At 44.2% G+C, this 27,087-nt stretch overlaps 1 protein-coding gene and 1 long non-coding RNA gene across 8 annotated transcripts in view; one reads left to right on the top strand and one right to left on the bottom strand.

Moving 5' to 3' along the window:
* Positions 1-840: 840 nt before the first annotated feature.
* On the bottom strand, positions 841-18,609 carry LOC123799379 (uncharacterized). Its single transcript, XR_006781600.2, has 3 exons — positions 18,479-18,609; positions 12,995-13,160; positions 841-3,702 (listed from the first exon to the last, which is right to left on the bottom strand). It is a non-coding gene; the product is annotated as an uncharacterized LOC123799379 (long non-coding RNA).
* ZNF217 (zinc finger protein 217) overlaps positions 5,679-27,087 on the top strand; it is a 37,620-nt gene continuing 16,211 nt past the window's right edge. Inside the window, exons 1-3 of one of the 7 annotated variants that reach the window (XM_087853488.1) lie at positions 5,679-5,790; positions 7,212-7,271; positions 15,412-15,489. The gene's annotated coding sequence lies outside the window, so the exon portion shown is untranslated. The other 6 variants (XM_087853490.1, XM_087853489.1, XM_087853491.1 and 3 more) reach the window with 6 other exon arrangements.

Genomic DNA, 27,087 nt, shown 5'->3' on the forward strand with positions numbered 1-27,087 from the left:
AAGAAAATAAGACATGATTTAAGAATCTGACATTATTTTTTACACCTGAGAAAAATCACTGTGAATGATCCAATGAAGAAAAGCAGGATACTACCAAGTAATTGAGCCATTATTTAAAAACTGCGGGGAAACACACCAACATAGGAACCATGGCTGTTATGTCGTACCTGTCATGTGAGTGTTACGTGTTAACTTTAGCGGGGTTTTCTGTGGTTTTTAAATTTTTCTACAAAGAACAGGGGTGGCTCAGTTAGTTGGGCTTCCAACTCTTGATTTTGGCTCAGGTCATGATCTTAGGGTCATGAGATTGAGCCCCAAGTTAAGCTCCACGCATAGCTCAGAGTTCAAGATTCTTTCTCTCTCTCGGGGTGCCTGGGTGGCACAGCGGTTAAGCGTCTGCCTTCGGCTCAGAGCGTGATCCCGGCCATCTGGGATCGAGCCCCACATCAGGCTCTTCCCCTATGAGCCTGCTTCTTCCTCTCCCACTCCCCCTGCTTGTGTTCCCTCTCTCGCTGGCTGTCTCTATCTCTGTCGAATAAATAAATAAAATCTTTAAAAAAAAATTATAAAAAAAATTCTTTCTAAGAAAAAAACCCCCAAAACAAACAAACAAAACTACAGTGAACAGTAAGTCTTTTAATCATAAAAATAAATATTTTTAAAGAATTGTCCTCTGCATACTCAAGTGTACCCTGTAATCTTTCCTGAGCCATATTGTAAAGTTTGAGTGTGCTTGTATTTCAAATAATGCAGGTACATAGACCTAATGATATTCTTTTAGCTTCTTGTGGAGTTATCCCGAATAACTCTGACTCATTCACTGTGGCTTCTACTATATTCTATTTTCATGTGTTCAACACTCATTTATATATAGTTTAATCATAGATCTCATTTTCGCGTCTATCCCCACAGTTTGGAAGATGGTATTTTTAATTCTATGAGGACATTCTGTATCAGGTCAATAAATATAAATTTGACTATTGAGGAGCTGATCAGTTTTTCTTAAAGCGCTGACCCCTCCAATGAGCCTAGATGATAGACATTCTTCCTAATATTCTATAAAGACCCCTAGCAGTAGCTTCTTGGCTTCATCAGCTTAATGTTTCGTTTATACTTGTAATGTGATTTTTCAGTTGTATGCCTCTGTGTGCTTAAAGTAAAAAGGACAAAAATAAGTCTGAGGGGAAAAAAACATTTTAATTGCTTTCAAATGTTCCAATAAACTCAAACCCATATATTCTTGCTCAAGAATTTCCTTGCCAGATTATTACACACTCGCTTGCCAACTCTCTAGCTTTCTCTTATTTTCCTAATCTTTGGAACTATAAAGATATGAAGTGTTGCTAGCTGGTTGGAAAATGTAAATATTTTCAAAAGACTTAAACATTCAAATGTCATAGGAAAGATTAAAAAAAAATCAGATCTCTGCTCTTAAAAAGAACTAAAAGTTAAAGAATCAGAAAATAACAGAACAATCTGAAGCCCCCAAGAAGAAAGAGGTGTTGATGTTTTGTTTTTTGCATTCATGTTTAAATAACCATTCTGTTATCTTCAACTGTAGTTTGTACTGAGAACGTCCCAACAAACGGCCAGTCTCTATGACTAAGGAAATACTCCAACTAATGATCTACTGATAGGCCAAGAAATATCAACAAGGCCAGGAGGCCTTGAAGGTCACTATCTAACAGACGGTGGCACCAGCCTTGGGCCCAGCTGGGTGATGAGGTAGCAGTGACTATACCCAAACCATCCCAGTTTGCTAAGATTACTCCGGTCCCAGTAGCATGTTCACCTGGGTTCTCTGTAAACCAAATACAACGGGATATCCTGTGAGTGGTGGGTCCTGTATTCAAAGTAGAAGCTTTGAATTATTACCGGTTAAAATTCCAGCATTTCTCTGATGTATTTTCAGTGTTTTGCGGTGTACTTGGAAACTAAGAAAGACATAAAATCTTTAATAACTTGGAAAAGTAAAGAGGAGGGCGGAAATGGTTTTCTAACGTACAGAAATGGAAGGAGACAAAATGTTTTAGAGTGAGTTCAGACGTCTTTTTTTTCCACAAGCAAAATTCTTACTTAGATATGAATGCCATCCTCCAACTATTAATAACAATTTTATTTCAATCTTGATTTCTTTGGAAGTGAAAGAAGACTCAACTTCCTGGGTTCATGACCATGTTTTACAATGTACTGTTTTCATAAACTTTCTTTTCTCTTCTTTTTTAAAGATTTTATTTTTAAGTAATCTCCACCCAATATGGGGCTCAAACTCACAACCCTGAGATCGAGTCAATTTCTCCTTTGACTTTTTTCTTTCTTTTTAAAATGTCTTAGAAAGACTTTATTTTAGAGAGAGAGTGAGTGCGCAAGGGAGGGAGATGTCATGTTCCCCTGACCCGGATATCACGACCCGGAGCCAAAATCGAGAGTAGGGTGCTCAACTGACTGAGCTATCCAGGCCCCCCTATAAACTTCATTTTCTAGAAAAAATATAGATGACATCTTCAGGTCTCCAAAAAGACAATATCATCGTCATGGGACACTTTTTATGTCCTCATAGTATCTTGTAATATAAGGAGGAAGTAGAGAAACTGAGTCAGGGATAAGGTCAAACCAAGCTTTTAACATGACCTAAGAACACCAAAAAGCCATAAGTCGATTTAATTTAAGCCAGTGCCCTTGGCTCTGGATTCAACTTGACATATTTGTTAAAGTACATTAATTTTAAAATATATTTTTCATCGTAATCATCATGCAAGTGTTACAAGCAATTCATTACTCTCTGGGGCCAGAAGGAAAGGCTTTTGTGCTTAAACGAACCCGTCAGTGGTTGGTCTACCCCACTAAACAACATCAGATGTTCTCAAAATGCCAGAAGATGTCTTCAGAAGAAATAGAATTCCTAAGTGGGCCTTCTTTGCTCCCTCTTAGACCCCTGAGTAGGCAGGTTTGCCACTGAGGAGAACATGTGCTTTCTTTTGGGATGTAAGATTATGGGCTTTTCTTCTCTATTCCCTTACTTACAGTTAAGGAACTTAATTAAAAAGCAAATATAAATCTCTCAACCTGGTGGTCAAAGAGGAGAAGCATTCTTTGAAAAGACATAGTTTAAGGAAGAGAATACTGAAGGGAAAAAATGGAATAATGCCTCATTGAACAGATTTTAGGATCCTCAAAGGGCAAAAACCATGTTTTCCAAATAGCATTTTTAAAGTATCTGTCAAATCTGTCATTCACCTGCTTAGGATTATTTTACGTTTCTTCAAAACCTCTGAAGTTCCAAGTCAATAATTGTGACAACAGTTAAATCCAATGTTTACAAGGAGAACGTTTCCCGAGAAGTTGACATTTCAATTAAGATTGCAATAGTGTTGTCCCTGCCTTTTCAAAGGTGATCAAATATATCACATTGGAAAACCGTGTAATCTCGTTTGGAGATCTTCCTCCTGCCCTTGCATCCCGTGTGAGTTCTGCCAGAGAACTTGAGTACAAATCAGAAACTGAATTTAAGCCATTGGTCCTAAAAAAGAAACTTCTGGCCCAGTACTTTGAATCTTTTGACTTAATAACCAAGAGAATTGTATTTTCAAGTTGGTGAAGTGTCATTTTCTGCTCCCAACTGTGATCTCCGTAGACACAGGGTGTCCGTGAAGTCTGGAGACAAAGAAGGGTATGCTTCCAGTCATCATGGACATCTTCAATCTGCAAAAATTAGGATACAATAGAATGGAGGATGATAGAATAAAATAGAGTGACACAGAGCAAAGGAAATGGTTAAAAGTACATTAAATAAATAACATTGTGTCTGTTTCCAGACTCTATGGAACAGCTCTGGGAGAACCTGCGGGGGAGTGCGGAGCCAATGAGTAGCTGGATGAAATGGGAAGCGCCACTGGAGGAAGAGCTGCTTTTCTGAGCTGCTAATTAAGGAATGTGGAACCCTTCCTTCTGAGTCAGCCTGGAGGTATGTGGAACTCTGGGCTGCTTGCTGCTTCCATGATTATTGCATGAAACTTTGGAAGTAAAACCAGAGTGTCTTGCCGCTTAACATTTAAGAGGCAAGAGGTGATGTGTGTGTGTGTGCGTGTGTGTGTGTGTGTGCGTGTGTGTGTATGTGTGTGTTTAAATGGTTCCTAATCTTTAAAATGGTCCCTGGCAGCTGGGCTTTTTATCAGCCGATCATATTTACTGCATAGTCTCAGATGGCAGGGTGCTATCCCAGGAGAGGATTTGGACCATTTATGAGCTCACGTTAAGGTTCACAGGCTTATCACAGCATTCTGGGGATTCACTACTATTACACAGCAATAAAAACATCTCTGTGGACTGTCAACTCTTCTTATTTTTAATGTCTTTTTTGGGGGTAAAATAAATGTTAATTTGTTTTAATTCAAGCATATTATAGAAAATAATCCGAGAAAAATAGGAGGTATAAAAAGGTCATACATACCCCATTACCAAAAAACGATTTTAATTTGATATATATTTTTTTAAGATTATTTATTTATTTATTCGACAGAGATAGAGACAGCCAGTGAGAGAGGGAACACAAGCAGGGGGAGTGGGAGAGGAAGAAGCAGGCTCATAGCAGAGGAGCCTGATGTGGGGCTCGATCCCATAACGCCGGGATCACGCCCTGAGCCGAAGGCAGCCGCCTAACCGCTGTGCCACCCAGGCGCCCCTAATTTGATATTTTTTAATAAACACTTCGCAGGGTACATAAAGGTAGGGAGAATAGTAAAATCCCCCCCCCCCACCCAACACCCAGTTTTGCAATTTCAAGTTAACTACATTGCTTCAGTTCTTTTGTTTTTAAAATTTGCTTAAGTATTATAAATTCGGACGTGTCATTCTCCTCCTATGTGTTTCAGGATCTATCTCTAATAAAGATATACATTTTTTTTCAAATACCCCACATTGCCTTTATCACAGCTAGGGAATTAACAGTAAGTTCCTGGTATCCCATAATACTCAGCCCATACTAAAATGTTCCTTGATAAGAAAAACAACTTAAACAATTTTACATATACCTGTATCTTCCCTTTTTGCTCACTAATAAAAAGATTTCCAGTTTATTGAAAATGTGATTTTGTATCTTGATTTTCCCATTTGCTATTATAACTATTTCCCAATGACATATTTTCAAAACTTTTAAATTTCGAAACGGGGCGTGTGTGCAAGGGCAGGAGATCTCTTGGAAGATTAACCATTTCTTTATTTGTGCGTTTCCCCATAGACACGGAGCCAGTATGCGTGGGTTTTCCTTCCCCTTTATAGTAAATCCCTTTGCCATGAGTATCTTTGTTCACAATACCTTTTCCTTTATTAGGGCTATTTCCTTAGGATCGATTCCAGGAGCGTTACTACTGCACCCAAATGTATGAACATTTGTAAGGCCCTTGACTTGTCTCCCTGAGTTGTTTACAAAAGGACTGTACCAATTTACACTTCCACTTACAAAGGATGAGAGAGCCTCTATTAAAATGCTTAAAGGCAGCGCTTTTCGGAGCTCTTATAAATCACTGGCTGAGGCTGGCTTGTGTTTGTCATATGGTCACAGCCGTCACAAAATAAATAAATACACATTTTCTATAGCTGTAAAAACATGGCATGCGCAGACTGCCAAACAACCACAGACTAACTTTGATTAAACGAGGAAACCGGTCTACTTGTTGAAAATGTGGTAATGAGATAGTTTCCACCCAGACGGGAAGCCCAGTGCTGGCGGGGGAGGGGCGCCTGCATTTCTTTTGGTCTCTGTCTGCCCACCAGCAAGGTAGAAATGATCAGGTCAGCACGCTCTTTGTTTATTTTACCTTCTTTTTCTTCTTCTTCTTCTTCATTTTTTTTTTTTTTTTTTTAAAGCCGAGTATCTTATTTGTTTCTCTACGGCTGGGTTGATGATGCAGAAATACTGTTGAAAACTAGCAGAAACTTCTGGTAGCAGGCGCTTCCTGTCAAGCACTGGGGAACCGGGGATTAGGGGCAGAGCCATTTTAGCTTGGTCCAAATTCTACTTTGTTTCCTTGGGGACACGCTGTTCTTATTTGTTGATTTCCAATAAAACTGCTGCAGAAAGGGTTCATTTCTGTTCACAGCATTCTTACTTTCTTGAAAGAATAGAGCATGTCAGTTACAAATCCTTGTAGAAAATGCAATTGTATTGGTTTGGAGAAATTTATGTGACAGATTTTGTTTTTTGGAGGCACGGAGAAAGAAAAACTATCTTGTTACTGTCGTGTTTATGGGGGTGAGGGGAGGAGAAAAAAACAAGAAGGAAAGTTGATAAGAAAATACTTCGCAAGATGGTCCTTAAAAGCCCAGGATCTGAATCGTCAAGTCTTTTTCTTTTCTTTTTTTTGAAAAAGTTCAGGAAAAAAGTTCTATTATCCTCATTTGCTTCTCACTGTTTTCATCCCACTCAGTGACGCTGAAGTGGTTCCTCCAAGCGAGTGGGAACAAAATATAATCTCTTAAAATATTTTTAAGAGGACATGCAGGCTTGGTATTTGTAAAAATATGTCAACAAAATGTGCTAACCACTATTTTTTTTTTTTTTAATTGTCAAAGAAGCTAAAGGGATTAGTTAAGCTGAAGGGCTGTTTTAGAACAGGGGGACGTTTGGAGAGAATGACTCAGGTCATTTCGGCTGGTGTTTACGGAGTGATCGCCGTGTGCCAGGCACTGTTTTGAGGTTTGCTTGTGATTAGCTCATGTCACTCTCCAAAGCGCCCGGTGCGGTGGGTGGCACTGTTATTCCCATGGTACAGGTGAGGCAGGCAGGTCAAGTCAGGAGGCTGGGGTTTCCCAGCAGCTGAGCCGTGGAGCTGGGGTTTGGGTCCACGCAGGCTCTAAAGACCATGTTTGATTCAGGTCTGGTTTCTGAGAAAACGTGCACGTTCGTTTTGGGAGCTGCTGAGCCGCAGCCCATCGGCTGAAAGTAACGGGGTGACACCGGTAGCTGGTTTGGGGTCCACTGTACCACCGAGCACCAGGGCACTACGCTGACCTTCGGTCTACACTTAGGGTTTCCTGGTCACGCTACACTTCTCAGGAGTGCGACCTTAAATCTTCTCTCCAGCATTTTCCCCAAATGCCAGCATCCTGTGGGAGGGTGTGGCTGGAGAGGGTACACCCACAGTCAGGAAGACAGGAGCTCGTCTCCCCCAGGTCCTTCCCTGTGGCCACTCACCTCTGACTTTCTCCTCCAGGCACCTCTCCGGGCTCGCTTGACCTCCAGTTTGGAGAAGATGCCCAAGGAACCCCAAAAGGCAGGTATCTCCCAGCTTCCGTGAGGATCGCTCTGATCCAGCTGTCTTTCTTCAAAGAGTTCCTTTTGCTTTGTCCACGTTGGGTGGTCTTGCTGATGACCGAGAGCTCCTCGGGTTCTAGGTGGACAGACCTAGGCCCAGCTCTAATGGGCTCTCTCACTTCATATACACACTCTCGCTCTCTTCTCCAACCCAGAATACGGACCCTGGCAAGGGCCCTGCTGGCGTTGAGAACAGACTGATTCTGAGCGCCAGCGAGCTTCTGTGGTCTTTACGAGACTAGTGTGTCCTGATTGAATGCTTACTATGTGCTTGGAGATACAGCTTCTGATCTGGGCGACAGGGGTGGGGTACCGACTCTGCCTGGTATGAGAAAGGGTGCAAACAATGTACTCGGCCCGTCATAAATACTTGACCAATGATCACTATTACTGTTTTCTATTCTCCTGAGGCCAAAGTCAACCACTTAGTACAAAAAAAAAAGAATGGCATGAGTTAGCATGGTCTTTGGAATTCGTTCGGGCTAATTCCACTTCTTTCTTGCGGTAGACTCTCAAGTAAGTTAAAGAAGTTAGTAAATCAGAAAGTGAGTTAGCCTCTGATGGCTATGGAGTCCTCATCTGCCAGATGAATTTAAGTGTACAGGTTATCAGGACGATGAGATAACACTATGATTCGATAAGTCAGGTGTGGAGTTAAGACTATGGCATATCACGGGGGCTCAGTAAATTGTTTTCTTTTTCCCTTTTTGTTACTCTTTTTCTTATCGTCTTACTGTTACTATTATCGTTGTGGTCATTGTGTTGTGCGGAAAATATGGACACACTTAAATATCTGAGTGATTTCAGCAAGGGAGACTATCTGGGCTATTATTTTAGGGGGACTCCTGGTTTTATCAATTTATCAAGACTCTTAATACCTCAGTCAGGTCATTATTCCTTTGCTCATACTATTCACCAGCTCTCAGGTTCATTCAGAGTAATATCCAGTCTTTACTATGCCCAAAATGGTATGTACCTCCTCCATCCTCATTTTCTGACTTGTATCCTCTTATTACACTCCGTGCCAGCCACAATACTGTGCTGGCTTCCTTGCTGTTCCTTGAACCATGGGGCACACGGTTTCAAGGTCTGTGCGTGACAGTCCCTCAGCTGGGAATGCTCTCTTCCCTAGACCTCCACATGGCTCCCACTGTCACCCCTTCAGATCTTGACCCAGATGTCTCCACCTGGGAAGTCTTCCCGGACTAGCCTGTTGAACATCATCCCCTGCAAATCCCTCTAATCCCCGGCCCCTTTGCCCCACCCCCCATGTTTTCTCCATAGCACTTAACATCTAATTTTTTTTAAAAAAGATTTTATTTATTCATTTGAGAGAGAGACAGAAAGAGCACAAGCAGGGGGAGAGGCAGAGGGAAAGGGAGAAGCAGACTCCCCACCGAGCAGGGAGTCCGACGTGGGGCTGGGTCCCAGGACCCTAAGATCATAACGTGAGCTGAAGGCAGACGTTTAACCATCTGAGCCACCCAGGTGCCCCAACATTTAATTTCTTTTTAAAAAGATTTTATTTTTAAGTAATCTCTACACCCAATGTGGGGCTCGAACCTACAACCCTGAGATCAAGAGTCACATGCTCCACCAGCTGAGCCAACCGGGCGCCCCGTAGCACTTATCATTTAATACACTACAATATTAAGTGTTAACTCCACAAGGATAGGCATTTGGATGGTTTGCTTTCCTGTGGTATTCCCAGCACCTAGGACAGTGCTTGGTATACAGTAGGTGCTTAATAAATATTTGTTGCGTGAGAGAGTAGATGAGTGAATGGCGGAACCCAGGGAGCATATTTACTTAATTCAATAGAACAGCTAAATATTGGGATACTTTCCTGGGTGCCAGCCACTGTGCCGTGACATGGAGGCTACTGGCCTTACCTTTCCTTGAGGAGCCTGCTGGCCATTATGGCAAACACACACAGCCGGGGCTAGGCATAACCCAGCAAATGTCATAAAGGAGGCGTTGAACAAAGAGAGTGACTGAACAAAGAGCATGGTGGCATTTGAGTGGACCATGGGGGATGGGTAGGTGGCTACGGATTGGTTTTTGGACATGTGTGGCACATGGGTTTGGGGAGGTTCAAAATGAAGGTGGGTCAGGCCGTGGGCATAGAGCAAGGAGATGGGTAAGTAGAGAATAGTTCATTAAAGAGCAGTATATGAAAATACTAGGTATTTTAGTCCCCGTTTTTTTATTTCTCAGGGTATTGAATGTAGTTTGGAATTCTATGTTAATAGGCAGCTAATTTTTAGTTTTATAGGTCAAATATGCTTATGTTTTACATGTTAAAAGATTAAAATATTTAGCTACCAGTAAAGGGTCCTGGATCCTTGTCCATATTTGAGAATTAACCAACTTTTATTCATGCATTTGCGTACATATTTCTTATTTATTTATTGAGATACAATTGGCCTATAACATATTGGTTTCAGTTGTACAATATAATCATTCAGTAATTTGTATATATTGTGAAATGAACAGCCTATATCTTTCTTATGGTCTGTGTGTAGTTTAAACATACGTGTGTGTATATTACATAGACATATATACACATACATATATATTATGTCCATATACATATATTTCTTTTAGAAAGTACAGTATTGTGTATGTGTGTTTAAACAAAGGTGGCATACTTCTTGTGGCTTTATTTATTAACTTACTCCACAATGTCTTGGTGATCTAGCTACGTGAACACGTGACATTACTTCATTCTTTCCAAGTGCCGTCTGTATTCTGACATTTCGATATCATAGTTTATGTGGCCATTTTCCTCTTGATGAACATGTAGGTTGTGGCTTATTTTTAGCACTCTTATAAAGAATGCTACGATGAATAGCCTTGTGTATGCTTCTTTGAGCCCCTGAGTGATTATTTCTTTAGGGTGGTTACTATAATTATATGCTTATCTGTTTTTTTCTTATGTCTTAATTTGTTTAATGTCTGTTTCTCCGATGAAAATGTAAACTCCACGAGGGCAGGAATCCAATTTGTTTTGTACCTCACTCTTTAATTACTACCTAGCCAGTGCCTGAGAGGAAGGAGTGGTCAATAAATATTTATGGAATGAAGCTGGCTGAAAGGTTGGCTGGGGCCAAGGTATAGTTTTGCATCCCCAGAGAGGGAACTATGATTTATTTTGGTAAATTGGAGATTTTTGTACAAGGCAGTAGTAGCAGGACAATTACTTGTCGGGTTTAGGAAGAAGTATTTTAGGCTAGGAAGAAGACAGGTACTGGGGCCCGGTTATGAGATTATTATGCAGGTCCGAAGGAAACAGGATGGTAGGAATCGAAAGGAGAGGGTGCATTTGAGAGCTACTGGGTGATAGGATCTGTAAGATTAACTGATTAGCTCTGAGGGGCTGTGTAAAGAAAAGCATGGAAAGTGGAGACCCAGTCTAGGACATATTCTTTTCACAAACGTTTATTAGCTCCCAGCTCTGTGCAAAAAGCACTCTCTGTTAATTGCTGTTGGCATGTAAATTTGCAGGACCTTTCTTCCCGACCTTCAAAGGAGATTTGGAGTCCACTGGAGACTATGGAGGACGAGTAAGCAGGTACACCAAGAATGCCAGGGAGTGACTGAGGTGGGAGGGACTAGCCCCAGGGCAACCAAGTGAAATATTGTTGTTCCAGAATGGGGTGGGAGGGGGGGAAGGAGAATGCTGGGTGAGGATGTTTCAACCCTGCCCCAGAGACACACAGGGCTGACTGGTAGACATTCAGGAAATAGGATGTCGAGAAATGTGCATCAGTGTAGCTTTTTACAAGTGAGGAAATTTAGATTGGTGACAGAGCTGGGCTTTGACAAAGGCTTCAAATGGCCCACCGGCCTCAATGTAGTCTGGAAGGTGGGGAAACAGACTGTTAGCTGTGTGACCTCAGGCAGGCTACTTAACCATCCTGAACCTCAGTTTCCTTTTTTTTTTTTTTTAAAGATTTTATTTATTTATTTGCCAGATAGAGAGAGAGAGAGAGAGCACAAGCAGGGGGAGCAGCAGAGGCAGAGGAAGGAGCAGGCTCCCCGCTGAGCAAGGAGCCCGATGTGGGGCTCAATCTCAGGACCCCGAGATCATGACTTAGACTGTAACCGACTAAGCCAGCCAGGTGTCCCTCAGTTTCCTCTTTTTAAAGAAAAAGCAGTAATAAGTAAAAGGGTGAAGACGGGTAAGGTTATGGCTAGTTCCGTGCCAGACGGGTTTATCAGTGACAACGCTGCCTCTCTGATCGTGCCCTCCACACGGGAGAGGAAGTAGAGGACGCCAGTGGCCTCCGATTTGCCCTGTCTCCTTTGTTCAGCCAGGATGCGATCTTGCAGGAGATAATCTCTCGAGGAAGAAACACTTACTTGAAGTTCAGTGGGTTGGTTTCGCTTGCATTTCTTTCCAGCGGCATCCCAGTGTTCCGTGGGATAAAAAATCCAAAGTCGTCACGGGTCACACCCCAACCCCCCCAAATCCTGCCAGCCACATTATCAGGGATTTTTGTTTTTATTCTAAGAGACATGGGGAGTTGTAGGCAGGGCCCTGATGTAATCAGATTTGACTTTTGAAAAGATCAATGTGACTTTTGAGAAGATCGATGTGACAGAGATGGGATTGTCTGCATTTCTGCTGGAATGGTAGCTCTGTGAGGCACCTTTCCTTTCCAGTTGGGTCCCAGGCCTGTGGCAAACAATGCCGGGCCCACGGGCCCACGCTATTGGTTGGATGCATATTTGGCCTTTCTGCATTTAAAACAAGACTAAAAATAGCCATTGTGTTACTAGAAGGATATAATGAGATAATGGATGTAAAGTGCCTGGCACACAGTATCTATTTACTCATTTCTCATCCAGTCTTTAATGAGCATCTACTATATGCCAGGCATGGTTCAAGGTCCTGGGGATGCACCCGTGAGATGTAGATGTGAGGCTTGGCCAGGTCTGCACAGGAAAGGAGGCTGCTGTTTACTGCCTGTGGGCCTTGGGAGAGCAACTCCATCCCTCTCTGCCCAGGTTCTTCCTCTAACAAATGGAAAGATATAATCCCTACCTCACAGGGTCGTTAGGCGGATTAAATGAGCTATAAAGTGAAAAGCACACATTGAGAACTCAATAAATGTTAGCGCTTATCAGCTAGCCTCTCGGCATGCTGGCTGTGCTTTGGGCCTGGGATCTTTCTGAGCTCTCGGTGCTCTAGTCCACATGACCCATCCCGAGGCAGAGAAATGCGGGAGGCATTGCTGGGTGTGGGTTTGGACAAGTCCCTGATCTTCATGGAATGAACAGTCTGATTCAGACCAAAAAAGAAAAGAAAATGACATTTTTAACCAACTACACAGACAACTCATGGGACCATTTCTCTCATCCAGGAAGGAGAGCTGGAAGGAAAAGGAGGGAAGTGAGGACAAAGACTCTTGTGCTCTTCCCAGCAAAATGCGGAACCTCGGGTTTCAGGACTCGTATAAATGGCGTCAGGGTTGCTGAGGCTAGAGTTACCAGGTGGACTCAGAGGCAGTCCTTCGTAAAAGCGGAGACGTTTGTGGAGCTGCTACTCTGTATCCACGAGAAGAGTCATCATAAAAGCCACCCTTTGCTAGTGAACAACGGAGAGCTCCCCTGTGGTTGGCCATGGGGAACCTGATCATTTCATGAGGCAGGCCAAGCAGAGGTTATAATCCTTACCTTACAGATGAGGAAACTGAGTCAAGAGCCCAGTGACTGGCCTCAAGACCCAAATCTCAGTTCCCTTCCCGCCGGACCTCTCTGCCGCCGAGCTCCGGGTTTCGCTATTCACTTCTATATGCATTTGCTGTGAGCACCTCTACCGATCACGGCTGTGGGCGGCCATCTAAGAGGAGATGGTGTAGGCAGTTGGACGTATGTTTTAAGAGTTGAGGGGAGAGGTCTGGGTGGAAGATAAATGTTTAGGAGCCCTAAACATCTAGATGGCATTTTGAGCCACTGGACTGGATGAAATCATCTAGGGAATGAACAGGAAAGAGAAGACAAGGCGCCATTACTGGGCCTTGGGCGCTTCAAAATCTGGAGGTCAGGGAGAGGAGGAAGACCCACAAAGGGGACTGAGAAGGAGTGTCCAGTGAGGATGGGGGTGGGGAGGTGGAAATCAGTAGCACAAGGGAAACAGTGTTTCAAGAATGAGGAAGAGGGGGGTCAGCTCTATGAAGCATTGCAGATGCTGTGAATAACATGGGGACATGGACTTGGCCATTTGACATATTGTCACAACTGGAGTCAATGCCAACTCTTGCTACTGCCCTGCCTTATTTCCTTACTCCCCTGTCTTCACTCGCTGGACCCCAGACACACCTTTCCCAAAGCCAGCCTTTTTCCTGCTCTGAGCCTCCCCCCCCCCCCCCCCGCCGTATTAGCATGCTTTGCCACCTAACGTCCTGGGCGTCTCTGCTCCTTAGGGAGACCTGATCTACAACCGCATGCCTCCTCCCCTCTCCAGGGACCCTTATGTTGCAGATACACTATCTGTGTGCTGTCTGTCTTCCTCTAAAGGGGCAAAGACTTCATTTGTTTTGCTTACTGCGAGGTCTGTCTCCTATGCCTAGGACTGTGCCAGGCCTCACCTCGCCCGCCTGCAAAACTCTGGGTTTACAGCTCCGCAGTGTGTCTCATTTAATTCTCCAGAGTCTTTACAGAAAAAATATTATTTACATAAATAGTAATTATAGATACTTCTTTTTCCAGTTTTATTGAGATATAGTGGACACATTACATCGCATAAGCGTAAGGTGTACGACATAATGATTTGATCTATGTTTATATTGCAAAATGATTATGAGAAGTTTAGTTGACATCCATCACCCTGTATAGCTATGATTTTTTTCCTTGTGATGAGAGCTTTTAAGGTCTTCCTCTTCCTCCTCTTCATCATCATCATCACCCCATTTTGTGGATGAGAAAACTGAAACCCAGAGAGATCAAATAATATTCTAAGGCTAATGCCCCTCTCAGAAGGTGGAACTAGATGGAGTACTTGGGCCAAGGCAATTGGAGAGAAGACATGACAGCACATTTTCAGAGGGCACCCGCCCTCTCTCCCCTTAGAGGCACAGAGTTTAAATGAATTTCAGGAGGAACAGAAGCTGACATCTTGAAAGAATGGGAAGGGGGAGCCAGGCAGAGGGAGCCACAGGTCTGAAGGCTCTAGGTCAGAGGGAAGGCCTCATGGCTGAAGCTTAGAATCCCGGGGAAGGGCTTGCCAAAACTTGAGGCAGCAGAGTTAGGCAGGGGCCAGCTCTACAGAGCTAGGAAGGCAAGCTCTGGAGTTTGTTCTTTTTTTCCCCTGGGGCCATAGGAAGCCATTAAGCTGGGCGGCGACAGGATCTGATTTACTCTGTAAAAAGATCTCCTGGACGTCGGGTGGAGCTTGTACCAGGAGCTTGTATTAAGGCAAACCTAGAAAGGAAGAAGCTGGGAGAAAACTTACACACTCCATTTATTTGGAGGGGAGAGTGAGAGGTCATGATGCTGTGTTAGAGATGGAGGTAAGTGGACAAAGTTGAGATATATTAAGCTAGAAATTATAGGACTTGATGGATTAAAGGTGCAGGTGGGGGGGTGGAGATGAAATATAGTTTGACTTCTGGGTTTTGGCTTGAGTTAGTGGGCGGATGGTAGATGGATCCATTTATTGAGATGAGAACAGGAGTCAGATTTCAATAAACGTTAGTTACCTTCCCCTTCCGCCACCTCCCCTTCTCCCAAAGCTCCCCATCTGGAATATCAGATGAGTGCAAAAAGCTTTCCAGAGGTGCTCGGAAAGTTATGTGACACATGTGATTTTTAAAGAAACTTTACATTTGCAATGCAAGTGAAGTCAACCTTGGAAAACCAGCCAGAATGCTGGTGGAAGACAAAAGTTGTGCTTGCAGATGGGGGGAGGACGCCCGTCAAACTTGCCGATAGGACGTATACAGTTAAAAATAAACTACACTCTTTGCACATTATCAAGGTCGATTAATTTAATCAAGTCGTGATTGTATCTAAACCTCGATTAAATTGAGCCTTATACTTGGCCCCTCCCTTTTCAGTTTGCTTGTAAAAACCAGCAATCTCATCTCTTACAGTATTGTTCTGAGCCAGGTGGACTGGCAAACTCCGAGGGAGAGTCTCCAGGCTCCAGACCCTGCCTCCACTTCTGAAAGGTGACTTCTGCAATTTATTTTTATCATACAGCGTGATGATGTTTTACAGAGGGCTTAAAATTTCGAGATGACTCGAGTGGGATCAAGAAACTTAATAGAAAGGAGAGGAGTGTAGCGTTCCCTGGAGTTGTTGGTGACCCCTACTTAATTTAGTGCATTCGGTCGTGTTAAAAGGGCTGTCCCGGTTTCCTTCTCAAATGTCCTTTGTAGTTAGCAAGGGCTGGCAGGTTTGCCTAACTTTCTCATTTTCTTTTCCTGCTGACTCCTCACTGCAGTTTTTCGAGTTTTCCTGCTCTGAACACTGAATTCTTTTTAAGTCGAGTATCTATGTTGGCTCCATTTCAGCTCCAGGGATTTACGTGCAGTTTCCAAATTGTTTTTCTGTAATAGTTCCCCAGTAAAATAAATACTTGTGAAACAGGAAGATCATATCGCATTGTCCTTCTAATTAAGGCTAGGTCTCCAAAGATGATTCCAATAAATGTTAAGTGTAGCAAATTAGAAGGTTTTTTTTTGTTTTGTTATTAGATCTGAGAAGGCTGCGGTGGGCAGCATCTGGAGAGAAAACCAGAAGTTAGCAAACGAAGGGGTCTCGTATCACGAGGATTAAATCAGAGATAATGGTGCGATTTTCTAAGCGTACACTGGGAAATATATCTTAAGGAGGGCTGGTCTGTTTGGATAATTGTGAAAAACGAGGTGTAGCTGATGTTTGTCGCATTAAGGAGAGGTGAAGTGGGGCTTTTTCTGCCCTTTCTCCGAGTAACATGTGCAGAGCAGAGCATCAGCTTCCATTTGAAGGGACGGTTCTGGTTCTATTCTTTGTTTGTTGCCCGAGTCTCTGCAGCACCTGACTCCTTTGGAGATAGTCTAGCTGGGGGGTGATGGCAAAACAGGATTATTCGTGGGTGGAGCTAAGTATATGTCGACTGCACTGCTTTGTTTTCAATTTTCATTTCATAGAATAATAATGAGTTCTGAGCTTTTACTACAAAACTACATGTTCCTAGTGTTCTCCTTTACTTTTGGAGTTTCCATTTTTTATTAATTGTTTTAACTGTGCATGCTTCCCGAATAAATCTTAAGTGTGAGTCTTCACATTCTAAGGGGAGAGTGTGTGTCTCAGGGATGCCCTTTGCAGCAAATTCAGATCACTGTATGTCCATTTAAAAACATAGTATGTGTTTGCAACCCAGCACTCAGTCACTGGCAGAATTTTTGCAACGATTTCCCAGTTTTATTGGCACGTCTCCAGGAATAAGGTTCTTTGTAATTCTTTGCTCAAACATAAGGATCACATATAAAACTCTCAGCAGATAGATCAGTTAATACAATTATCTTTCAGTTTTAAAAGCTACAACATAATAAGGTTTTGGGGGACATGGTGGGGGGAAGAGAGAGAAACAGTAACTAACCATAGGATGCTATTATGCTAACAAAGTGGTAGCCTTGTAAGAGCAGAGAGAAAAGCACAACCATTTTTGCTCAGAAAATAATTCAGTAGCAACAAGGTCTGAGAGCCAGAAGCCTCATTGTTCTTAGTGAAACAATTATTTGTCAAAACATTTGATTGTTCCCCTATCTCTACTGAAAAGTTTGGACTTTTCTTTTTGCCCAATTTTGACACTAGAATTTTTAACTATCAGTGCTATTGTGTTTACAACATTCAAGGTTTCAGAGTTCAAAGGTTATCCATTAACATGTAGAGCAAGGCTACACTTAATGTTGCGACTCAGCCTGGTTCCACTCGCTCAGAGTTTGTTTCGGAGCAGTGCTCCAAGTCGTTTGTTTTGATAAAAGTTAAATCAAGTTTCTTATTTATGAAGAGTGTCTTTAGATTGCGTTTTAGGATGTGACTATTTATAAGGGTTTAAAAAATATTTTAAAGACTTGATATTATCTTCCCTGAGAAAAGGAACGCTAATACTAGAAATAGAAATGATCAACATCAGTGTATTTGAGTGAAAAAAACAAAAAAGAGTTCTGGCCAAAGAATTTACTTCTGGCATTGCTAATTAATTGTAAGTAATTGGTTCACTTCCTTTTTAAAAAAGACTAACCGGACCATATGTGGGGTTAGTAGTTATATATAAAATGACAGCAAAACATCACACTTGGCAAATTCTTCCCCTCTGCTAAGAAGCTGTCTCTCAAATTCCATTTTCTATTAAGAACTGCACTGTTCACCAGCAGAGCATTTTATATAGCCCCCCCTTTATTAAATACATACTTTAAGTGGCTTTCTTGATATGTTTTAAGTTTTTCCATTTTGGATACACCCATATCCCATAAAAAAAATCCACTTGGCTGTTTTGTTTGTGGTGAGTTGCGTAGCTCTGTTTACATTTGCATTCGTTTGCATTTTGGGGCAGAAAACTTGGTGGTTGTGATTGTTGCTACTATGGTCCCTCCTGGGGCGTACCTAAAATGAGGGAACACAGGCCTTCGGTATCAACCCCACCTCTTTCTTTTTGTGAGCAAGCAAGAGTGGGAAAGGCTCCAAATACGTTGGTTGTGGGAAGGGGAGGGGGCAAGGCCAGTTTGGTGCCCCCCCACCCCCCAGTTTTTAGCTTGGTTTCATCCACGTGGATTTCTATCAAAGCCAAGTGGATTCTTGGAACCTAGGCCACGTTTAGAAATCTCAAGTTATAATATAGCCGCAAATCGGGCCCTTTTAGAAAAACAACAATTACAGGATAGCTTTATGAAGATACCAATTAAACCATTTTAATCATGTCATCTCCTCGACCTTGCTCACAGTTGACGAAAATCTTGAAAAACTGTTTGTGCAGGGCTGCCTCCTAACCTACTCAAATGGGTGTAGAGGCTTTTTGCTAGTAATTCGGGATGACCCGGGAGTTCGGCTACCGGCCCCTCCCTCGCCTGGGCACACCTTGCAAGGGAGGGGGAGGCGGCGAGGCCGAGGCGTGCATCTGCGCCTGCGCGCTGCCCCCGTGGCCCCCCCCCCTCCCCCGCCCTCTCCGCGTACCTGTCACTGGAACCGCCGGAGCGCGCGCGGGCCACGTTTAGCCGGATGGCGGGAGGCGGGGGGTGTGGGGGCGGTGAAAGGCGCGCGCGTGCGCGGGAATCGCAGGCGAGAACGGGAGGGCGCGCGCTCGTCCGCTCGCTCGCGTCCCGGAGGCGGAGTCCGCGGCGGTGGGCGGGGCAGGGGCGCGCCTGCGCGGACCACGTGGCCTGGGGGCGGGGCCTGGGGCGGGGCCGCGCGGCCGGTGAAGGCAGGAGGCGGGGCGTTTCCGAGCGGCGGGGCCGAGGGAGGGCGCAACAGCTGCTCCCTGAGCACTTTCTGACCCAACAGTCCCCCAGCGCCGGACGCGCCGCGCCCCGGCGGCTCTAGGGACCCCCCGCGCCTGCACTGTCCCCGCGCGGACGAGTAGGGGGCGCCCGCGCCTTTGCCCCCCGTGCGCACCCCCCGCCCCGCTCACCTTAGCCCCGCGCCCGAGGTGAGCCCGGCCCCCAAATCCCCCGGGTGGGGGTGGGGTGGGGGCGGGGGGGCGCTCCCTTTGGGGGGGTCTTCAAGGCGCGGGGTCCCGAGGCGCCCTGGGAGATGGCTTCGCCTCGCGCCCAGTGGTCCCCCGTCTCTTTTGGGGGGCCGGTACGGGCGCGGAAGCCGGGAGGTGTCCGCACAAAAGGCCGAGAGAAACTCCCTGTCGCCTCCCCTCCCTCCTGCCTTCCCCGCCCCCTCCCCTCCTCGCCTGCTCCCTCCTCATTCAAACCTCGGCTCGCTCGTGTGGTGTCAGTTCAGTCCCGGCCGCCGCCGAGCGAGGAAATGGCCGAGGAGCCGGAGCCGCAGGTAAAGGGGGCGCGCCCCCCGCCCGCGCCGGGCCCAGGGGCGCCTCACCTCGCCCTCCGGAGTCCCCCCGAGCCGCCCTCGAGTCTCCCGTGCTCGTTAGCTGGCCCCCCTCCCCGGATGACCCCCGCCCCGCCCGGCCCCCGCTCCTGCTCTCTGTTCCGCTCCTCTAGGGCGCCCCCTCCCCACCCGGCTTCGGAGCGATTCCAGCAGCGAGGAGGTGCCGGGCGAGCCCCCGGTGTGTATAGTGTTTTACCATCACACTCACTCTTGGGGATAGTCAGGATGGCTTGGGGGCGGGGGAGTCCCCCTTCCCCGGCCGGGACCTAGGGGCCGGCCGGAGGGAGCCGGGGGCTGCGTGCGTGCGTGGGTGGGTGGGGGGCTGTTCCGGAAAAGTTGGGTGGCTCCGCCGGGCGGCTCTCCGGGTTTGCCGGCCGGGCCGTGGGGGGCGGGCGGAGGGGAGGGGGCCGGCGCGGGGTCCCCCGCGATGGCCCGGGAGGGGCCGGGGCAACTTGGGAACAGCCAAAACAATGCGTCCTAACAGGCGTCCCCCGCAAACAATGGCCGGGACCGTCCACACGGGCCGGGCGGAGGGCGCGTCTATAGGGGCCGAGGGAGGGGCTTGGCGTCGCCGCGGACCCCGACGCGCACTCCAGCAAGCCCCCCAGCGCCGCCAAATCCGTCCCCGGGAGTCCCGGTCTCCTGCCCATCCCTGAGCAGGCGGTGCACGGGCTGCGTTTCCTGGATGTGATAAGGTGTTTTTCTTTTCCCTTTAATTTTAAAGATTTTTTGAAACTTTTTAAATAGCCCTTAAACGCTTAAAGAATATCTTTATAACTCTCACTTCTAGTTGGAGTTCCAAAGCCAGCTGGAAGCTGAACTAGTAACTAAAGGGCAGGAAGGATTGAAATGTTCGCCTATAAGTGTTTCTTTCTTTCTTTTTTTTTTTAAAAGGGAAGTTTCTGCCAGGAGGCGCTGAGTGGCGAAACCGCGCAGTTTCAGATGTAGAGCCCTCTTCTCTCTTGCTTTGGCCCCAAAATGCGAGCGGCACGGGATGGGGAGGGGAGAGGAGGGCGCTGCTGGGGGCCCCTGGAGGCCGGATTTGGGGCGGCCTGGGCGGTCCTGCTCCGGTGGGGGCAAGACCTGGCCTGTGGGGGTGCGCAGGCCGGTACCTGCGCCCAGGATCGGGACAGACGTTAAGGTCCTGGGTTGGAACCCACATTTTTTGGGATTGGGGAAGGGCCACCGAGGACGGGAAGCCGCATTCTTGGGCGGGTGGGATGGGGGTGGGGTGGGGTGGGCAGGCGGGGACTTTTCCTAAAGGTTTAGTTACAGGAACAGGAAAGAGCCACCAGTGGCCACTTCTGGGACCCCAGTGGCCTGCTTACACTTGGAGTAGTAGAAACTATTTTCTCTCTCTCTTCCCCCCTCCCCCCCCAAGAAAAGAATAGTCACTTTTGAGTTTAAGGCTTTGGTGTGTACTCTTTGAAATTCCTTGAGCCTCAATTTATCTTTCTGAATCAGCCTATAGGGCTTGAAGCATTGGCATGAACATTCCTAAACGTGTATTAAGTGCAGGGCTTTTGCAGTGGTCCTTTGGCCAGTTTGGGGTCGTGTAGTATTACAGACCACTACATGCTACATACTAGCTGGTTTCCTAGCTTTCTAGATCGTTTGGAACCATTAAGCTGTATGTTTTAAGAAGCCTAGGTCTGATTTAGTTCAGGTTGATTCAATTATGTCTTCATCGCTTTTGAGTTGGTTGAATGAGTTGACATGAGATTAAGCTCAACAAAAGAAAAGGCAGGGTAACAACAGCTGCCGGCCAGGCCTGGCGACTAGGTAGGGGTCTTGGGAGGCCTTGCACCTTCTCTTTTGTATGTGTTAAGTACATTTAAAAATGTTCTTTTACTGTACTGTCCCCCCTCCCCCACGGATGGATGCCTTGCTTGATACCAAATAAGACCTAAAATGCTAAATTTTATAATACTTGGAGAAGGAATAATCCAGAGTTTCTAAAAAGCCTTCACTGTCTGCAGTGACAAGTGCAGAGTAATAATCTAATTGCTTTTTGTCTGAAAAATACAGCAGTCAAACCACTAGTTTGTGCTTGCTTAGTTAATGTGTGCTAAGAACTTTTAAGGTGTGTCCTTAATGGTAGATGACTTTTTCTGAGAAGTCATGTTTATTTTAGATACTGTTTTTGTTCAGTATCCCAAAGACTCTAGTAGTGTGTGTGTTTTTAATCCTGGCGATTTAGTGAAGTCAAACCCCTTCCACCCCAAATTGCCATTTTTTTTCATCAGTTATGTAAGTATTAAATTCAAAGAGGCATAGTGACTTATATTTAAAAATCCTTTGTCAGTAGCTACAACACAAATTTACAATTTATTGGGCTTGTTTGTTGGAATAGGGTTAATAATCTGAGTGTTTGGAATTTTAATTATTTGGTGTGAAGAGGAAGGCTGCTCCTTTAGACTCCGCCTTGGTTTGCAGGCTGGAGGAGGAAGTGGGGGAGGATTATGACTTTTCCAGGTGAAGGACACATACTTTTCTTTAGTGTCCAACTTCATTCAGTCCTTTTATCTTCACAGCACCTTCTAACACTTTGCAGTTTGACCTTTGCTGTTTTTAATAACTTGTAAGATCGAAGTTTAGCAGTTGTCTTGGGTTCATATTATTCCCTTTCACTTCCTAATCAAAAAAAGGAACTAATACACCACTTTGATAAAATTGGTAGAAAATATTTTCTGCCTTCACCCTGAAGAATCTATTTAGATAACAGCTTGATTTTTTTTTTTTTTTTCCAGGTAGTAGAGGGAAAGAGGAGGGAGGAGGGAGGAGAGAAGCGTTTGACTTTGCCTTTAGTTTTAAGGTGGAAGTAGATTTGCATTCTCTTTGTAAGCCTCCATTTTTGGCAGAGGAACTTCTGGGAGGAATAGCAGCCCCTGGTTCCCTTCCAGTGGACCTTTAAAGAGGAAATCAGAAAATAAGACTTAATCATCAAGTCACTTACAAACTGATGAAATCATTAAGGAATATAATGGCCTGGCAAGACGGAGTCCCTCTCTCCTCATTTCAGATAATCACTTTTCTCTCTTTTAACAACATTTATGATGAAATGGCATGTTTTTGCCACAGCAGGGCTGCCTTTTCCCAACCCTGGAGCACTCTTAATTCTGAGACGCTTGATTAGAGCCTCAGGGGTCCCAAAAGATGTGCTGTTTTCCCACTTTATAAAATTACATGCTTTTCTCACAGTTGTCACAAACATGATATTGGTGGATAAGAACTTTGGAGTAGTTTTAATGACTCTAGACTATCTACCATCTACTACTTGAAAAAAAAAAGATACTTTTATCTGACTCTGAGGACTGTAAATGATTGGACCTTTTTTATGTTTCACATGAAGCTTTGTTTCCATTTGCTCAAAGACAAGTTCAGTTGAGAATGTTCCATCTCAACGAATGCCAAGTATGGCCTGTATGTGAGGGTTTTTGAGGTTGCTGGGGATGACTTATTTTAAATGGTTCATTGCTAATTTCCTATTTGAGTTTAACCCCGTAGCAGTATGTTTAGTAAATGAATTGGAAAGTTGAAGCCAAAGTCCTGAACAATGGCTATATATTTTCAAGCTTCAGAATTATACAGTAGGAACGAGAAATCTGAGAGCGTTGTATATAAGCTGAGGAGTATTCCACTAGAATGAAATCAGTATAATGAAATTTTAATTGAAACGACTACATTTGGGATATACAGAACCGTTTTCAAGTTACTGAGGTGTCACAAATAAAAACCTGGAAGGTGTTTACAGAACAGCTAGTGAGCTGAAATTAAAGAAATCCCAGTCACATTAAATGCTCGAAATAGTGAAAGGTTTTGTTAACAGCATGTAAACTAAACTTGAGGCTGTGGAGGAGTCTCGATTTGTTTGTACACCCCATCTCCAGATTGGGCGGGGGAGGGGTGCTGACCAGTTTAAAATGCACGTGGAAGAAAGAAGGAATTACACAAAGACAGCAGGCAATTTCTGAAATTTGGGAGAGGGAAGCTTGATCATTATAACTGAACGGCCTCCTTTTGGGGGTATTGTAAAAACTTCTCAAGTGTTGGCTTTTACGAAAAAGGCGATCTGGATAATTTTTCTCCAACCGATAATATAGGCAAATTTATAGTGGTGTGTGGGGCGCAGGAGTTTGAATTGAGACCACGAGGGCAGATAGAAATCTCCTTTTGAGGAAGTGGGACAGGGACCATCCTTTCCCAAAATCTGCCGTTCACGATGAGCAAGTTCAATTCTTGTATAAAGCCCTCTTCCAAATAAATAGCGGGGCAGCCCCCGTCAGCCAGCTGCCACCACAAACTGCCCTTTTATGCTTAACATTGGAATGCTCATTAACGACTTTACATTTGAACATTTGTTGACTGTTCTTAACATCCCCATTACTTCCTGCCCAGGGTAACTACATAACTGAGTTACTGGAAATTAGGGGCCAGTGTGGTAATTTTATGATAAAGTTGAGAAATAAAATTACTAAACCTGAAAAGACAGCTGGGTAAGTTAAATTGAGGGAATTGGCTTAAATTCCTCAGCTTTTGTTCTTCAAGCTTTACCTTCAGTTGTTTTTGCCTTCCACTATTCCTTCACTTCCTAGAGAGGAGCTGCGACCCTGCAGTCAGATGCTGGTTTTGTAATGGCTTCGTTAGGGGGGTGTGTGGTGTTGCTTCGTTTCTGGCGTTGTCAGGAGACCTCTTGGATTTAAAATGCAGTTCTGTGCACTGGAGAGTGAGAGCCCAGCTCTCTTTAGTTCTCATATCAGCATGAGGAGAACTACATGTTTTTACTTTTCCTACCTGTGTCAAATCAGGGTAACCTCAAAACAGTTCAGTTACACCAGAAGAAGTGTTTGGGGGTTTTTTAAATCTGCGGATAAGCTTTGTTTTCAGTTCAGTATGTAAGTCTCCTCAACAGTGAGTATATGTATGAATCGAAAGGAGTGTTTTTCCCTTAATTTTGAAAGCAAACAGGTGACTTAAAAGAGCCAGACATACAACTTGAGTATTTACTCAACAGAGATAGGGCGGGGAATATTTAAATACTGCTAAAGAAAGAGCTCATGCCTTAAAAGGCAGTACCCACGTTTATATTTAATCTGGTTAGTTAAATGGGGTATAATTAAGGACACTCACCATTGGGCCGTGTGGAAAAAAGAGCTGTAGGTGTGTAGGGTAGTGGTGTTAGTAGGATGGTTATAGTTATTTATCTCTGTATACAGTTATCTGTGTGTGTGTGTGACAGACACACACAGGGTGTTTTCCTTGTGGAGAGCGAAAGAAGACAGGTAAAGATAGACGAGTTTACTGTTTTAGGTTGTTGAAACCCCTCTTTTTGGTGGTTAGCCCTGTCTGAAATCTTTTCAGAGTATTAAAGTTAGTACTGGTTAAGTTGCAGTAATGGAGCCTGACAGATAGCCAGGCTTAGTCTTGCTTAATGAAAGTTCTTTTTTTATTCATTTCCCATAGAGTTCTCTTTTTCCGGTCAGGATGGACTTTTTAAAAGCCAGTTTACAGACCACAGTATCTGTTAATATTGATAATACTGAAACTAAAACTAATATGTGGTGCTTCGAGTTCACATTAAGATCCTTTAACTGACCTTAATTGATTTGGAATGAATCAGGCAGAGTTTTTAATCATGACACTCAAATATACTAATACGACTATATTTTTTTGTAGGACTTTTGGTCTCTAATCATATCTAGGACTAAGTATTTTCTACAGTTTCAAGAAAATGAGACTGTGCTGTACGATCTCTCCCCAAGCTTTGCCTTTGAACAGTCATTTGCTATTTTGAATAGTTTAGAATGTGTTGTTGAATGTAAACTTCTGAATCTTTTAATCTTTTTCTTTCACTTAACTTTTCAACATCTTTCCACAGCTATATTAGGAAAGTTGGGTTGACCATTTAGCTCGTGGGTGTGACCTTGGCGATTTCCTTGAAATAGGGTTGAAGGATTTAAAGTTACAGGTTTGGGTTGCACTGTGGCTTTCTATGTGCAGTTCTCTTCACTGGTTGGATTAAGACAAAAAAACGGTATATGACCTACAGAAGGAGCATTTATAGAAAAACTGTTAGTTTCCTGGCCAGATCTTGGAGTTAATTTCGCTGTTTAGAGGGTACAAATGAATTGGCCAGAGACCAGCGGTTTGTTTGGTTAAATATTTTAATGATCATTGATTTGGACCCTTAAGTGACTTGGAGGGAAAAAGTAGATTTGTAGGAATATGGCAAATTACTTGGTTATAAATGGCATTTTTATGTGTTCTTGACAGTTTTTGAGGACTTTGAGTTCCCGTTGCTCCATGATAGGGTAATAAATATTCCACATCAAAAAATGGGAGATAACCTGTTCAGCTGAGTAGAGCCGGTGCAGCCTCTAAGGGTGACCAGTGTGAGTACGTTTGGACCTGCAGAACTGTCGCCCAGGCACAGCAGTTGTCGGCGAGGTGGCATTTACTTCTAATTTGTTGTGTTTAAGCACCAAATACTGTGTTTTCCATTAGGCACTGTATAATGTGTAAAATTTGGTAACTTCAAAATCTAGAGGTAGTGGCAGAATTCACAGGAGCTTTACTCACAAACGAGTATCTGCTTTAGGGAAAAAAAAAAAAAAACAAAACCCCACCAGGGGACATGGCCTAAAGAGCATTAGACTTCTGTTTCAGGCAGTGACAGCAATATGCTTGCTACTTTTTTCCAAAGATTATGTTGTTGTAAATTTTTTTTTTTTTAAAGTCTCTACTTCAGTGATCACAGTATCAAGGAAGCCCTAGTGTTCTTTCAGAATATGACTTTACCCTTTATATTGCCTCAGGTGCCTTGGGGCGAATGGCTGAAAGTTCAGTGCTGTCCTTTACCTGAGTAAAGGTGTAAGAGCTTTTTTTTTTAAACATTGGAAAACATTTTTGCCAGCTGCCTTTTAGTTAAGCCTCGTGTGTTCGGAACGCTCACTTTTCTGCAGACTAAAAGCATTTAGATTGTAGGGTTTGGATTATGATCTCCCCCTCCCTCCTCCTCCAGTTCTTGGTGAGGACAGACCGCTTCCTCCGTCCGCCTGCAGAGCCTTGCTCTGCTCTTGGCTTGTGCGTGCCCCCCCTGGAGAACCCCAAAGGTGCAGGGAAGGCTGTGTGGGTGCTCGTTCGCTGGCTGGCCTGGAATGGTTGTTATTAACAGTAATTAGATTAGAATGTCTGTTTTTTGGTAAGTTTTGTTAGTATTAAAGTCTTTGTTATTGCAATCACTCTGAAGATTTTAGATTTTGTTAGCAGATTGGTTGTAAGTGATGTAGATAATTGGTTTATAGGTTAAGGAAGTGTTTAGTCTGCATTCAGTTTCTGAGTCAAGAGTTGAAGGCCTTTGCTGTCAGAGATTTCCCCAGCTTGTCCTGCATTTCTGTTCCGGTGGGTCAGTAAGGAGAACAGTTTTAAATCCAAGTGATACAGTTTTGCTTGTGTTGGCCAACTTCGTGGTGTGATTAAACATGATTCGTTATTTTTTATTATACCCTGGAAAGTGCAGAGAGTGGGATATTAGACGGCAGCCATAGAGAGCCGTGTAGAAGGTCTGATGGACCTTCGAGGTAATTTTCATATCAGATGAGTTATGGTTGGTGGCTGTGGCCAGAGATGTGCAGTATTGACTCTGCCCCTGTGCTGACCACGTCGTGTTGGTTTGTTTAGTCACTAGGTGTTTATCGAGGGCCTAACCCTGTGCCAGAGACCCCTTCTCG

The sequence above is a fragment of the Ursus americanus genome, chromosome 22 (genome assembly GCF_024610735.1).
Source record: "Ursus americanus isolate L20-20 chromosome 22, mUrsAme1.1.p, whole genome shotgun sequence".
In the NCBI taxonomy this organism is placed as follows: Eukaryota; Metazoa; Chordata; class Mammalia; order Carnivora; family Ursidae; genus Ursus; species Ursus americanus.